The sequence below is a fragment of the Octopus sinensis genome, linkage group LG25 (assembly GCF_006345805.1).
Source record: "Octopus sinensis linkage group LG25, ASM634580v1, whole genome shotgun sequence".
Classification (NCBI taxonomy): domain Eukaryota; kingdom Metazoa; phylum Mollusca; class Cephalopoda; order Octopoda; family Octopodidae; genus Octopus; species Octopus sinensis.
The window spans coordinates 22,362,981-22,376,170 of NC_043021.1; positions in this window are offsets into that span (position 1 = coordinate 22,362,981).

Genomic DNA, 13,190 nt, shown 5'->3' on the forward strand with positions numbered 1-13,190 from the left:
CACATATATATATATATATATATATATATATACACATATATATTTTTTTACATACATACACGCACACACACACATAATACATGCGTATAATCCTACTATACCCTACATTTCTATACATATATACGATACATATCTACAAGCGTGCACATACAATATGTGAAAGGTCTTAGGAGAAAAGGTAATCGGGGGTGCTAGGGAACGGTGGGATTGGGGGGTTTTGTGGGTGGGGTGTCATCAATCTGGTTGCCGGGTAGGTCTATAGTTCTTGTAGTTCGCATACTTCATATGCATACAATTTGGGGAGTGTTCTGAGATTTTGTTAAGGAGAGGGCCTTTGGCGAACAAGATCTCTAGGCTCTCCGATATGCAGAGGTCACAGCAGGTATGGCCTCCTGTGTATGAGCGCGCCTTCTGTAGTAGTTTCCACTTGGTCTTGAGGGGATGGAATTCCTTTTAAGGTACCAGATGTGGGCGGCGAGGGTAGTTTGGTTGGATTTATCCTGTCGCCGGAACGAGTTGTGTGTGTGCGTACCAACGGGTCTTAAAGCTGTTTGACGTCATTCCTATGTAGGATTTTCTTTTATCGTCAGGGCCTGATCTTACCTCGCATGTATATACTAGGTCCCTCTGTAGGCAGTTGTTGTTGAGGGGGCAGGTAGTTTTATCAGGGCAGTTTGCAATTGCTATCGGACGTTGGATGGGCCTCGGAAAAGTAGGTATGTTTAGTTTTTTCACATTGTTGTTGGCTAGGTTCCTGGCTATTTGGGCGTGGTAGAGTAGGAGAGTCTAATAGTGTTCTTATTTAGGATAGTGTAGTACTTATGTTGGGTGGGAAGTGTTTATGTAGGAGAGTGAAGAAGATTTTAGCTACAGGTGTAGCGACCTCACGGTTGAAGGGGGGGTTGTACCAGCTAATGTGTCTTCGTCTATTTTTCCTAGGTTGGCGTGGGCTATACTGGTATAGGTAATCTTATCTTTGAAGCCACTGCGGGCCAGGGCCTCGTTTGTAATAGGGGGCTGCGGCCTTAAAGATATCTTCCGTGGCGGACAGGCTAGAAATTCTAATTGAGACACTTTTTACTAGGTTATCTAATATATTTTTGGGGTGGTTGGAATTATATCTATATATTTAAGGGATTCATTCGGTTTGTGGTACGGGTAATAAAGTGAGGTTTTTAAGTCGAGGGTGACATCAAGGAAGTTAGCTTTAGTTAAGTTGGATTCTAAGGTAATCCTAAGGCCTAATTTTTTAAAGAAGGTGTAAAGATTTTTCCGGAACCCATCCGTGGTCCTGGGGTTTACTTTGTGGAGGGCGAAAAGGCCGTCATCGCGGTAAAGACCACCGGAGAGGCCTGTGAATAGGGTTTTCAGCCTATGGAGGATGAAAAGGCCCACTAGGTCACTTATTCAGCAGAGTCGTTAGCACCCATGCTGACGTCGAAGGGGGTCACACAGATTTTTTGTTGATCCAGTGGGATCCGTCATAGAAAAGAAAAGTCTTACGTGCGTGGAGTATCACATCTTGCTCGACCTCGGTGATGGTGGAAGACCTCCTGGCGAAGTTAATCGCGTCGATCAGCAAGCTCTCCGATATGGAGGCGTAGTAATCCTCGATATCCAGTTGTAGGAATCGGGTGTTCCCCACACTTCACCCTGAAGGACCACAAAGACCATTTCGAAAATAAATCGTCGGTCCGTTTGATTAACCCAACCAAGTCTGACATCGGATCCGTCAGCAAGAAGATCCTGGACAGGATTTTACCAAAAATGCGTGAAGCTTCACCCCTTCCACTCTGGAATAGGACCTCCGAGGCAATAACCTGTTTCCAGGATTTACCTGAAAAAGCAACACCCGATTCCTACAACTGGATATCGAGGATTACTACGCCTCCATATCGGAGAGCTTGCTGATCGACGCGATTAACTTCGCCAGGAGGTCTTCCACCATCACCGAGGTCGAGCAAGATGTGATACTCCACGCACGTAAGACTTTTCTTTATGACGGATCCCACTGGATCAACAAAAATCTGTGACCCCCTTCGACGTCAGCAGGGTGCTAACGACTCTGCTGAAATAAGTGACCTAGTGGGCCTTTTCATCCTCCATAGGCTGAAAACCCTATTCACAGGCCTCTCCGGTGTCTTTACCGCGATGATGGCCTTTTCGCCCTCCACAAAGTAAACCCCAGGACCACGGATGGGTTCCGGAAAAATCTTTACACCTTCTTTAAAAACTTAGGCCTTAGGATTACCTTAGAATCCAACTTAACTAAGCTAACTTCCTTGATGTCACCACTCGACTTAAAAACCTCACTTTATTACCCGTACCACAAACCGAATGAATCCCTTAAATATATAGATATTAATTCCAACCACCCCAAAAATATATTAGATAACCTATAAAAAGTGTCTCAATTAGAATTTCTAGCCTGTCCGCCACGGAAGATATCTTTAAGGCCGCAGCCCCCTATTACAACGAGGCCCTGGCCCGCAGTGGCTTCAAAGATAAGATTCCTATACCAGTATAGCCCCACGCCAACCTAGGAAAAATAGACGAAAGCACACTTAGCTGGTACAACCCCCCCTTCAACCGTGAGGTCGCTACACCTGTAGCTAAAATCTTCTTCACTCTCTCCTACATAAACACTTCCCCCCAACATAAGTACTACACTATCCTAAATAAGAACACTATTAGACTCTCCTACTCTACCACGCCCAATCTAGCCAGGAACCTAGCCAACACCATGTGAAAAAACTTAACATACCTACTTTTTCCGAGGCCCATCCAACGTCCGATAGCAATTGCAACTGCCCTGATAAAACTACCTGCCCCCTCAACACAACTGCCTACAGAGGGATCTAGTATATACATGCGAGGTAAGATCAGGCCCTGACGATAAAAGAAAATCCTACATAGGAATGACGTCAAACAGCTTTAAGACCCGTTGGTACGCACACACACACACTCGTTCCGGCGACAGGATAAATCCAACCAAACTACCCTCGCCGCCCACATCTGGTACCTTAAAAGGAATTCCATCCCCTTCAAGACCAAGTGGAAACTCTACAGAAGGCGCGCTCATACACAGGAGGCCATACCTGCTGTGACCTCTGCATATCGGAGAGCCTAGAGATCTTGTTCGCAAAGGCCCCTCTCCTTAACAAAATCTCAGAACACTCCCCAAATTGTATGCATATGAAGTATGCGAACTACAAGACTATAGACCTACCCGGCAACCAGATTGATGACACCCCACCCACAAAACCCCCCCATCCCACCGTTCCCCTAGCACCCCCGATTACCTTTTCTCCTAAGACCTTTCCCATATTGTATGTGCACGCTTGTAGATATGTATCGTATATATGTATAGAAATGTATGGGTATAGTAGGATTATACGCATGTATATGTGTGTGTGTGCGTTGTATGTATGTAAAAAATATATATATGTGTATATATATATATATATTATATATATATATATATGTATGTGTGTGTGTGTGTGTGTGTGTGTTGATATATGTATAGATGTATGTATGTATATATGTATATTTGTGTGTATGCATATGTATGTGAATATGTATGTGTGTATGTATATATATGTGTGTAAGTGTGTGTATATATGTAAATGTAATGTGTGTGCTTGTATGAGAATGTATGTATGTTTGCACACATGTGTATATATATGTGTGTGTATGTGTGTGTGGTGTATATGTGTGTGTAAATAAATATATATATATATATATATATATATATATATATATGTATACATATATATAAATATATGTATGTGTATGTATATGTGTATGTATATATATGTGTAGTGAGTGTGTGTGTATACATGTGTGTATGTGTATGTATGTATGTAATATATGCGTGTGCATGGGTATATGTATATGTACATATGCGCGTACGCTCGTGTGTTTTTGTATGTGTAGGTACGTAGAGTTATCTATGTGGTATTTATATGTACATGTGTAAGTATGTATATATATGTGTATGTGTATGTATATGTATGTGTATGTGTGTGTGTGTGTATATATATATATATATATATATATATTAGATATATGTATGTATGTGTGTATGTGTATATGTAGGGTATGTGTTGTATTATAATATTATATTTATTATATGTGTGTGTATATATTTATATATGGTGTGTGTGTATATATATATATATATATATATATATATGTATGTATGTGTGTATGTGTATATGTAGGTGTATGTTTGTATGTATATATTTATATTTATATATAATGTGTGTATATATGTATATATATATGTATATATATATATATATATATATATATATGCGTGTAAGTTTATTATATGTATGTATCCGTCTATATAATAGGTACTGCACGTACATATCTTAATATTTATTTTTTTGAGTATGCATGTATGAATAACTGCGTGTATATATATTTACTAAATTTTTTTTTTTAACTTATTTTTTTGAGTATGCATGTTAGTATGACTATATATATGTATAATATATATATATATTATATATATATATATGTATATATTGTACATGTATGTATTTGTATGTAGGTGTACATATATGTGTGTGTATTTATATTTATTGGTGTATATGTATAGACTAGCCTTCTAAGAGTGTAGACAGGATCTGTAGTACGCGTATATATAATATTATATAATATATATATCTATATATATATATATTTATATATATATATGTACATGTATGTATTTGTATGTAGGTGTACATGTATGTGTGTGTATTTATATTTATTGGTGTATATGTATAGACTAGCCTTCTAAGAGTGTAGACATGAATCTGTAGGTACGCGTACGTATGCGTATATACGTGAATGTATTAGATGTATGTATGTATGAATATAACGCGTGCGTGCGTGTATGCGTATGAGTGTACGAATGAGTGAGTGTACGTGCTAAAGAGTGTGCGCGGTGATGAGTAATTGTTTTCCAGTAGACGGATAAATGGTCTGGCTGTCATAGCCAAGACGTTTGTGACCAAGCGCCAAAGATAACAAAAGTAATAAACGAAGATAATAAAATTAAAATTAGGGAATGGTTCTGTATTTGTATATGTATATATATATATGTGTGTATGTGTAGGTATGCATGGGTACACATATGTATATATATGTGTATATATATATATATATATGTGTATGTGTATATATATGTGTATATGTATGTGTATGTATGTATATATAGTGTATGTATGTGTAGGTGTGGGTGTATATATATGTGGTATGTGTATTAGTGTATATAGGACTAGTGTGCTGTGTGTGCATGTGTGTGTATGGATTTGTGTGTGTATGCGTGTATGTGAGTATGTGTGTGTATGTGTATATATATTTTTTTCTGTGTGTATATGTATGTGTGGTCGTGTGTGTTATATACCATGTGTGTATACGTGTATGCAAGTGAGTGTGTGTATGTATACATATATATGTGTATGATGTGAATATGTATAGTATGTGTGAGTGTATATATGTGTGTATGTGTAAGAGGTATAAGTGAGAATCTCCTCATTTACCTAAACTCTATTCCCCCCTTTATATATATATATCTAATATATATATATATTTTTTTTTATTTTTTTATATATTTTTTTTTTTATTTTTTATTTTTTATTTTTTACTTTTTATTTTTTATTTTTTTTTTTTATTTTTTATTTATTCTCCTATCTAATTTAACACTGACTCCTTGACCACTCCCCAAGTATGATTTTTTGCGCTATGCCTACCCCCAAAAAGTCCCCACCAACACCCCTTTAAACCTGCCTAAATGTATAAATGCCAATACAATTCTTGTAACTAGCTTCTGAAGATTTCTCTTGAATGAAACAGTTCTAGTCCTGTAGAAGCTCCTTCTATATAATAAATAATATATATATATATATATATATCTATTTCAACGTGGATGCTTATCAAAACGTTAATCAATGTAACATCTGGCCTGGGTTTTAGTCTTTTGTTAGCTGAAATATCCCATTAGTAACAGCAAGTTGCTAATTGAAATGGATGTTCTTGGCCTTTGACAGTTTGTTGTCTGGTTATCTGCTTAGCATTTAGGTATATTCGCCACTGACTCAATGAGTTCAACTGCCAAAATAGTTCACACGCATCATGACGGATTCTGTAATTTCAATGCATACTTCATCGGGTACTTATAGGCTATCTAAACAATGGCTGGAGACCTGATAGGTGATACTATTCCAGCAGAGAGTCGGCCTGCGAACAGTAGTAGTTAAGATGGGGTTACACACAACTCAGAATGACTGAACCTTGAAGTAAGCTCCCAATACTGGAGGCAATTTAAAGTTATACCCAGGACCCGTATCAACGGTAACAAACTGTGACACAAGGCCAGCAATTTCAGGGGAGGGGAATGGTAAGTAGATTACATGGACCTCAGTGTTCAACTGGTGCTTATCAACTCCAAACAGATGACAGTCGACCTAGGTGGAATTTGAACTCAGAACGTAAAGGCTGACGATATGCCGCTAAGTATTTTGTCTGGCGTGATAACGACTCCGTCACCTCCGTAACAATAATACTTGTTAGAACTATAGAAACTAAAAGAGGGAAGGCTGAGGAGTAAGAAAGGAAGTGGCTTATTAGTTGGGATTGTACAGGAAAATATTTAATAAACAGAAATATCCCAGTGAGTGAAATAATTTTATATAATGCAGGGTAAACATGTACACGATAATGAAGTATTGTTTGTATCTTTTAAGATTACAGCTGTATGATATGAAAGAGGATTAACTCGCTATTTCTAACATGTCTATTGACGATGTGCACGCTACTTTGCTGTCTCCTTCAGAATGTATGTCATCTCGACTACTTTTAAAACTAGAACGAGGGAGTAGGTTATTAGTAGCTCCGGTTGTATGGAAAAACAGTGAAATTTCTCTCACAGAATACACAGCCATCCATAATTAGGATACCTTAAATAATGGGACGCTGGAATCAAAACGGCTTGAATATAACTGGACTACAATAGAAGCAATAGCAACATCAACAACGAAACAATCAAGGAAAGGTTATGTGGTCGAGTGAATGGATAGACTCATCAGTCAACTTGACCTAAGTCCCATGCTACCGTTTTAAAACGATGCCCTTGTCGAGGATCAACTTACAATATGCAACAATATCAACCACAATATCTACATTAATACGACTCAAAACGTGAGATTCTACATGATCGCTAAACTTGCCAGAAAGAGCAGCCAAATTCCCCTGAAATAACATACAATATTCAAAACAAAGCTTCTGGATTCTATAGACGTGAGTTCCATAAGAGAGTGATCACGGGTGGAATGACTTTGATCCTGAGCATCCATAAGTAAAGCCGACCCTTCATTTAAATATCTATAAAAACATGAAATGTGATGATTTAAATTGCTAAACATGGCTGCCATTCAAATTCGCTTCCCTTTCTAGGTGGATGTCCTTGCAGAGTTTCCGTGCCAATAACATGGATCTTAAGCTTCATTTTGCTTCCGATTTTAAGAAAGGGTTGTTCATTATTTCAACGCGAGTACTACTTAAAAGGCCTCCCGCAGGTAAATCCAGGTTCAACGTACACATCAATTGTTATAAGTGACAGCTTTCAAAAATTCATATTGGTGAAGAAAGACGCTAAATGAAGAGAAGTTTAATACTGAACTGTGTTATTCATAATATTACTTAATATTTCCTTACAAAAAATAAGAGTAACTATATAATTTATCTGGAACGCATCAGGAAATTAAAGATATTAAGAACCGTTATATTAAGACTGGGTTTAAATTCTACCGAAATATAATTTCCTTTACATACATACACAACATCCAATGCTTATATACGTGAATACACACAAACACACACATATATGTGTGTGTCTGTCTGTCTGTATATATACATATATATATATATATATATATATATATATATGCATACATACATACATTCATACATTCATACATACATACATACGTATGTATTATCGATATTGCACACTTGATGTATGTAAAACGTTGCAAAGCTGCATTATTTCGTTTCGCCTGCCTTGGAGGAATACAATAAGATTTTAAATTATATGTCTTCCTTAAAAGAAGCACCACAGATCTGTAGCGTATAACACATACACGCCCCCACACACACACACACTCACACACACATACACATACACACACATACACACATATAGATACATATATAAATATGTGTGTGTGTGTCTATGTGTAGGAGTTATTTGTTATTGACAATGCTTACACTACTAACTGCTCTGTCACACAGTTTCGAATATATAATATATATATATATTAGATATATATATATATATTATATATATATATATATATATATTGTACAGAGAGAGGAGAGAGAAAGAGAGGTGGAGTAATGTTCGGGGCTAATTTACTTTCATGATTTAAGGTATGTTAAGAAAATATCCAAAAAGAATCAAAATATATTGCGACTAGATTATGGATGGAAGGGAATAGTTTACTCAAAAGAGCCGCCTTCATGTTCCAAGACTCAAGACTGCTCCAACATTTTGAGCATTCTTTACACATTGTGACCGACAGAAGATCGTTGAAAACTCCCTTACTATGATTTGGTTTTGTGAGCAGAGCCGTTGGTACGTTTTTACATTGGCGCCCCACACATAATATTCCATGGAATTAAAACAGGAAAATTAAGGAATCTGAAATTACAGCTCGTGAAGTTCTATGATTTCCTGGACAACCATCCGTAGCGGAGATATGGGAAGGAATCAAAACCTATTGTCTTCCAGTTGCCACCCTCTCGAATCAGGCTTCGACCTCAGTCTCCAGCACCATCACTAGCCCGCGGAACTGAGCTCAATATCCGGTTTAAAGATGTAAAACCTCGTGTATTTGGCCCAGTGTTATAATATCCAATATTTTTAGAAGCGCTGCTGGCTCAAGTCACACGAGTATAGCTCACCTCTTTTTTAATTAATCCCAAATTACTATGATGGCAATGCTTACGCGCGATATTTTATCATCTTAGAGATGTCTCGTTCGGAAAACAAGAGGAAAAAATACATTTTTACAAAGTTAACATTTTCTGACATTAACTATATATATATATATATATATATGTGTGTGTGTGTGTGTGTGTATAAAGAAATTCAGATACGTGTAGAAATCGATGAATTACGCTATAACATTTCAACAGAGACATGTGACTTTGGTCTTGAGAAATGTGTGCGGGACACATCCCGATCGAGCTAAGGACCTGATCATTTACTGTTATCAGAAAGGATCCACTTTTCGTCACACGTGACTACTAAGGTCAATAAAAGGATTAATGGTGTTTCACAGAAAGATCCTCGAGCACACCTGAAAACACCAAACATTTTGATTTTCATTGAGCTCCTGCGGTACCCAATTATCAAGCTTTTTCACCTTACCAATCTTGAGACCGCTGCAATAGCGACACCAAATATGTGAGACATTTCTCTGATACTTTCACGTCGGTTTTGTGCAACAATTGGTTTCGATTGTTCATTGCCATGACTGCATGACCTATTTCTTTATTACCCACAAGGGGCTAAACACACAGGGGACAAACAAGGACAGACAAACGAATTAAGTCGATTACATCGACCCCAGTGCGTAACTGGTACTTAAGTTATCGACCCCGAAAGGATGAAAGGCAAAGTCGACCCCGGCGGAATTCGAACTCACAACGTAACGCAGACGAAATACCGCTAAGCATTTCGCCCGGCGTGCTAACGTTTCTGCCAGCTCGCCGCCTTAAGGAGTGCATGACCGTCCTCTACACTCTTCATCTTCAAGGCGCTCATCACCAGTGCGATAATAATTTGAGAGTATCAGATGATGATGATGATATGCATATTTTCCCATCATATTCAACATAGCGTATATCAGTAACCATAGTCACACATGACCAGAAAAGATATGCAGAATTTTCTTGAATATACAGTGAGCTGCCCTCGTGTAAAATTTCAACAACTGAAAATTATTTGCCTACACTCTATGTTGGCGTATATTCCGATATTGCTATTCTATTTTCGTACAGAGTATGTCCCTGTAAAAATTTTCCTCTTCCATAATTCAAGATATCTTTGTTGCCAAACTGTAAACTTGATTTGCTTATTCAGTTTAAAATATACAACTTGATCTCATACGGTATATCTTTTCCTGAAATCAAATGTAATCAATTGAAATATATATATATATATATAATATATATATTATATATATATATAGATATAATATATATAGATATATTATATATATATAATATATATATTACATTAATGTTGTTATATATTCTTTTTATCTTTAATAAAATATCACATATATATATATAACGTTTCATTTTACGTTTAATATCATACGTTCGCTTCAAATTACAATCAATTCCAATTATCTACATATTTTATCCGTATTTCTTTTATCGTAAAAGAAAATACAATTTTTTTCTATCATTCATACTTATTCTTTACCTAGTAGTTTTTTTTCTTGAAATTATATAATCATTAGAAGTATGTACATCAAGTAAGCAATATAATTTTTTTTATTTGTTTCATTCAGCTGAGTGAAAGTTATCTATATATATATAATATATCTATATATATATATATATATATAATCTATATATATGTATATATATATATATATACATATGTATATACATATAATATATACACATATATATACACACATACATATATATACATACCTATATTTATCTTTCTCTCTCTCTCTCTCTCTATATTATATATATATATATATATATATATATTATATATATGTATGTATATAAATATAAAATTATTAATGTGTCAAGTCTAAAAGACTCTTTGAATTTTACTGCCAGAATAATCTTTCCATTAAGTCTAACGAATATTTATTTCCATTACGAGCAGCAGAAAATCAAACAATGCGAATCTAAAAAGAGAAGTTTCTAACCTGCCAGCAGTACTACTAGAAATAACAGCCAAAATGGCATAAGCGCACACCTTATTTTCTTATCCAATTTCATTCCAATCTATATAAAATCGCCGTTGGTTCTATGATACAACATTTTTTTTTTATTAAAACCTTCCCGCAAAATTTCATGCTTGTGTTCGAAGCACCATTAAGAAGCTTACCACCAAAGACTATCAAACTATGATCAGAGGTTCTTCTCGAGCCATAAGCTCATAAGGCCGGTTTCCTGGACTCTGTAGTGTGTATACTCTGTACTTGGATGGGACGCCCGTGCATCGCAAGTTTACTCACTTTTGGCAGCGGAGTTTACTGGGGTAACATGAAATGAAGCGTTTCGCTCACGAACAAAAATACTTACTCCGGTTCAGAAATCAAAACCGCAATCATACAATCATAAGCTCAGCACCCAAAATACGGATCCTCGCGCCTTCACCAAAATAATAAAACTAAATGAGAATTCTTTAAAGCATTATGCCTTTACCACAATGTGATCTTCACAAAAGACTGATTCAACGTGTATGTCTATTGAATTATTTTCTTTTTACCATGGTACGTTTTAGTTGTGGTGGTTAGGGTTACGAAATAAAAAATAAAAAAGCGAACCCTTTTGTAGTTGGGAAACTGCGTTGAATTATTCCTTTGGGTAACTTAAAGAGCTGAGTTCAAAATTGTTCACCGTCAACTTTACATTTTCATCCTGTTGGCACAGTTAAAATTAAGTAACAGTCAAATACTTGGTCTCTGGTGCTGACTAAAGTGCTCTCCTTAATTTTCTTCACGTATGCACTTAATTAGAAACTCACCTTATAAATATCATAGTTTTTTTTTGTACTAGTATTCCTTCATATTCTTCTCAATTCCCATTTTAATTTTATTTCTTCCAATTTTCTTACACATTTCATTTTTCTTTCGTATACTATACCTTCTTCATCATCATCATCATCATCATCGTCTTCTTCTTCTTTTTCTTCTTCTTCTCCTCCTTCTTTTCCTCTCCTTTTTTCCTTTGTTCCTTGTTCCTTCTTTTCTTCTTTTCTTATTCTTTCTCCATTCTTTACATTGTTCTCATCTAGCCCTTCCAACTCCTTCTTCTTACTCATTCTCTCCCCCTCCTGTTTTCTTCTCCTCCTATTCGTTCGCCTTCCTCTTTCTCTTCCTTTATATTCTTTCGCTTATTCTTCTCTTCCATCTTATTCCTCCTTCGGTTTTTCCTCACTTCTCCCTTTTTTCTCTTTTTGCCCTGTCAAGCCTTGTTATCATGTCTTCCGTATGAACTACATTTAAGTAGAAATGTATTTATTTTTACGCGAAACACTAACGCAAAAGTACTTTATTTTATTCTTGCAGTTTTTCTTTTTCCTTTTGCTTATTCCATTTTTTTTTATGCGGTTGAAGAAAAAACAATTCTTTATGAAAAGAAATTAGTTTCTTCATTTCTGAATTGTCAAAATGGCGTCTTGTAGCGGTATGGTCTATAAATCTAGAACTATAGCAAACACATTTCTCGACATTGTAAATAATGAAAAAAACAATTTGCTTTGAAGAAAATAACGTAAGATTGAAAATGAAGTTACGACTTCTCTACGAATATTTACAGTAAGAATAGCCTTAGCTACTCGCGTAATAATAATAACAATAATAATAATAATAATAATAATAATTATTATTATTATATTATTATATTATTATTATTATTATTATTATTATTATTATTATTATTATTATTATTATAACAACAACAACAATAATAATAATAATAATACCAATACAATTTTAGTTTCTCATCAGCATTGGAAGGTTTGCTGGCTCGCCCTGTGTCACAGAGGTCTAGTTATTTAAAAATTCATGAATCGTTTTTCCCTTGCTGACTCTCTGTCTCAGAATAGTACGAGGCATTTAAATATTCACATCGCTCTGTCTGAGAATAGTACATTGTATTTAAATATTCATATACCGTTTTTCCCTTTTGCCTGGCCCTATCCTGGCAGCTTGTGCTAATGGTATCGTAAGCAGGAAATTAAAGACTCGGTATGATCATTTCTTTACTTTTTTTTACATGTACAATAACAGTATAAATCCTTTTTTTTTGTATTTGCTTTCTTGTATTTCCTCAACAAATTTCATATGATAATTTAAATTTATATTGGGTCTTACTTATATCTTCCACATTGAAAATGTGCAGGATTTTCGGCGGTGTCTCCTCTCAGCTCCAACATC